The 4,488-nt window shown below is 36.0% G+C and overlaps 1 long non-coding RNA gene across 1 annotated transcript; it reads right to left on the reverse strand.

The window, feature by feature from the left end:
* Positions 1 to 401: 401 nt before the first annotated feature.
* On the reverse strand, positions 402 to 2,463 carry LOC121869899. Its single transcript, XR_006089603.1, has 2 exons — positions 2,060 to 2,463; positions 402 to 958 (listed from the first exon to the last, which is right to left on the reverse strand). It is a non-coding gene; the product is annotated as an uncharacterized LOC121869899 (long non-coding RNA).
* Between the last annotated feature and the right edge of the window lie 2,025 nt (positions 2,464 to 4,488).

Here is a 4,488-nt window from a genome sequence, read left to right on the forward strand (position 1 = left end):
AATTAGTAAAAAAAAAAAAAAATTTATAATGTTCGTTGTAGGAGTTTCGTTCGTTATAGCATTATCAATTTTATAGGTAAAACCGTTCGTTATAGGAATATTCGTAGTAGGATCCGTTCGTTATAGCATACCCCACTGTACATAAAAAAATTGGTGAAACCTCTGCGCTCTCCAAACCACACCATATGTATTGTATTGAAACAAGTGCAAAAATTCATGGACATTTATAAAATCCTGACACATTCTCAAAACACAAATGGATAAAATTTATTATCACATCTAATAAACTTGATCAATATGGAGTTGTTTCTTTCCTATTCAAAACCAAGTAAAAAGTTGTCACCAATTAACAACACAAAAAGTACTTCAGGTTTTGCTGCAACAGCATTTAAACACAATAGTTCAGGTTTATACATATATTTATGTAGAACCTGTCTGTTTACCTTCAAGCTGTAATAACTGATACATAATAACTATCCCAGGTAAGCTCCAACTACATGAAATTGAAATTGGCTGATTTTTTTGCAGAAAATTCGGTTGTCTCTTAAAAAAATGAAAATTATAACAGAGTCATCATTAGCAGATATAAATTAAGTTTATTTCACAACTAAAATTTGGTAATAATAATATACTTCCATCTACACAAATCATGAAATTTGTTTAAATCATCATGCAGTACCCAATCAACAATTCCACACAGCACTGCAGCAGTATTCATGTCCAGTATTCATTTATATTACTAAAAGGTTGCATATGGATGTCTCTTTAGTAAATGGACACGTAAGAGATCTGAGCGAGCAGAACAATAAGAACAATATGGGCATGAGTACGGCTTCTCCCCAGTATGTGTCCGAATGTGCTTCCTGAAGTTGTTCTTGTGGTTGAACGTCTTGCGACAGAAGTTACAAGTAAAGCGGTCCCACATCCCACTCGGCACGCTCACCATTCCGCCATCATCCTAGAAGGAAGTGCACGGAAGGTTAGTGGATGAATGTTTCAAGATCTCTTGAATAGCCCACTAATTTAAGCTTTCCTTATTCTTCTCCTCAGGTAAGTCTGTAGGAAATTCTGGTTCTGTAAGAGCCTTTCCTGGTGATTTATAGCCCTAAACAGGACAATCACATATCACTTGATGCAATTTACAAATATTCTGTAGTTTTCTTTACATACTCACTTTTACTGACAATTACTTATAAAATGAAAAAAAAAACAAACACAAGTGTTATTACCTCTAACCGATGATATACTTGAGGAATTACCTACAATAATCTAAGTACTGTACACTGAGACAATAACTATGTACAGTCACTCAAAAAAGTACTGTCTAAAAAGTGGGGTCCGATGGATGTCAAAACGAACAATATTTTTCAGATACTTTTTTGAGCGACTGTACCTGCAGTTTCTTTTCGAGTTGATACCTTCATTTCAGATGATCATTGGGATGAATGAGAAAAGAAAAATCTACTATCAAGATTAATTTCATTTAAATACAGGTATACCAAACTTAATAAATTAAAATACCTGCATGTTATCGACAAAGATGTAACAATTAGCAAGCACAGCTTTAAACAAGAACTCACAAATTCATTGTGTTTGTTATTCAGCATGTTAACTGCTAGCTTTTCTTCTTTCCAGACTAAATTGATTATATATCAAATACAATGTCACACTCCAGTCTTGAGGTTCAGGTGTTCAATAGTGCTATTTTTTGCTATTTGAATTCTGCTACTTGAATTCTTCAGGTACTGTACTGTATTCATTTTACACATATATCACTGAGGAGCAGCAGCACACTTCAAGGACATGTAGCTCTATCCTTTCACAAAGATACACACAACTGCACAGCTGAATGGAATTTTCATGAGGGTTACCACAGCAAAGGCCCTCATGAGGGGATTGGTGCTTTACTGAAATTGAACATCTACAGACGCTTTTGCAAGGTCGCTGTACAGTAACATCAGCAAGGGACTTTTATGATGAGGCTAACAAATAATAGATAAAACAAAGCTACTATATGTGTTTCCTGATACAAACACCCAGAAAATAAAGTATGAAAGACCTGTAAGGCAGCAGATGAGTTAAACTTCTTGGCCATAACAAAGTTTCACTATATCACAACACTACAGATCAAACAACATTTAAACAATGTTATCTTGAGCCTCTTGAGTATGGGTTGTCAGATACTGACACATAAAATGATTCCAGTAATAGCAGTGATAGAGAAAGTACATCATCTCTCCCACAGATGTCGCAGTCATTCATGTCACAGCCCGAGTCTACTCATGTTGAACCAACACCAAAACTAGCCCCAGGAAATTTTTTATTGGTTCATTATACTGTACAACCAAAAAGTTATCTAAACATTATGTTGCAGTCATAGAGTCAGTGACAGAAGTGGGCATCAAGATCATTGTCAAACATCTTAGAAAGAGTGGCAGAGATAGATTGGGTCATATTCAGTTTCATTTCCCTGATAACCTAAACAGAGATGAAATAGCAGAGGACATGGTTGTGCAGGCTTTGCTAACTCCTGAAGTATCAAGAAAGTTACATATATTCAAAGGGGTGACCCTTCCATCCTCCATCAACTAGATATTTATTTATTTTAATTAGTAGGTATACATCTCTCAAAGTTGTAACATAGGTATGTACACACATCATTTATGCTGATGTAACTTAAACAAGCATTGTTTTGTAGTAAGTTTATTATATAAATTTTACACCAGTACATATTTTTTTATGTCTGTCATACTTACAATCACATTAACAGCAAGTCAATAAATATCGCACAAGTAACGGTCGTCACTGCTCTGGTAAGATGTGTGATGGTCACATTTTCCTTAATAGCATAATAGTTATTAGGAATAATCAGTCTGTTGGGTATGGTTATGATCCTTATTAATGATATGAAGCCTTCCTTGACTGAACCAGTCAAATAACAGACTTAATGAAGTGAATGGTGCAAAGTGACTAGAGGGGGCAGCATCGCGGTAATGTTCCTCACTCAACTTTTAAAAATATATTTAAATCTAAATTAAAACAGAGAAACAATCCACCTGTGGTATGATGTAGTATGAAGTGCTGGTAATATATCTTGTAAGAACCATTTGTTTATACTGCTTAATTATGAAAATATAACTGAGAGTATTTCAATAACTTGGCTCCAAATGTAATGTTCCTCACTATGGAATGACCCAATAGTCACTCAGATACTGATGAACTATCAAACATTCTTACAGAGAAAGTCATAGAACAACAAGCAGTGGAACAGTTCCTGGACTCTGTAGAATAAGTTTCATAAGGTACAGCAATCTTCCACAGTTTTTTTAGTACAGCAATTGTTTTATCATTATACTGTATCGTTGATGTAATGGTTACCTGCTTAGTTACAGTATAATTTTATACAGGTATGAGGTAATATCCTTTTCAAATTTCCAACACATTACTGTATGTATAAAAGGCAATCTTGTTTTCTAAATATTATACTTCCACAAAATACTATAGTACATACTGTACAATACTGTACATTATATCATTGTTCACTATAGCGTTTATATTATTTCTATTTTGTGAACACACCGCACATGACTCTTCAGGTTTACTTTCTGAATGGTACGAAAACTGCAGAGGGGACATGAGAATGGTTTCTCCCCTGTATGGGTGTAGTAGTGCTTGAGGAAGTTGTTCTTGTGAAGAAACACTCTGCCACAGCAAGGGCAGGACACACCCTGTCCTGGTGGGCGGACTGACTGCTGGTGCCACACAAACGATCCATCCTACAAGACAGATACACCACCTTACATGAGTGATATCTCTTACTTTACTAATAAAAATAAAATCCAATCTTCTACTGTACAGGTATTATCTATAAGTGATAAAATGATGTACAAAACCCCATGTGTCAGCTAAAACAAAAACAATTTATATGTTATCCTTGAACACTGTTAATTATATCAACTTTAAATGGCCCTCATATACAGTACAGTTGGGTCTTCATTTATGCGGTCAATTGAACCCGCGGCGTACCGCGTAAAACGAGAAACGCGTAAATGAAATAACAGAACATATGGGATTAATTGAAATAGAGACTGGGCCAAACCCCAAACTCCACTTTTTCCAACACAACACGTACCTTGTAGTCAAAATAACATCTTAATTTTATGACGGTATGCACACACAATTAATAATTAAGAGAAATATCAATAATATTTAACAACTACATAAGTAGAAAAGATGGCTGGGCACACGGGGATCGGGGGTTGGTTCCGAGGCAGAGGGCAGATTATTGGCCCTCACCTGTATCACTTGTATCACTATCCACCACAGAGGCTTGCAGGGCCTCTTTGTCAAATCCCTCAAAGTCCGTATAAGTCCATATCCTCACTATCACTATCACTGACTTGGGCCAGCTGTGGTGGGTGGCGGGTGAAGAACTCAGTAATGTTTTGATGACTGGGCGACCTTGTGCGCACCCTGCCCGCGCTGCTT

The sequence above is a fragment of the Homarus americanus genome, unplaced genomic scaffold (genome assembly GCF_018991925.1).
Source record: "Homarus americanus isolate GMGI-L3 unplaced genomic scaffold, GMGI_Hamer_2.0 scaffold14467, whole genome shotgun sequence".
Taxonomy (NCBI): domain Eukaryota; kingdom Metazoa; phylum Arthropoda; class Malacostraca; order Decapoda; family Nephropidae; genus Homarus; species Homarus americanus.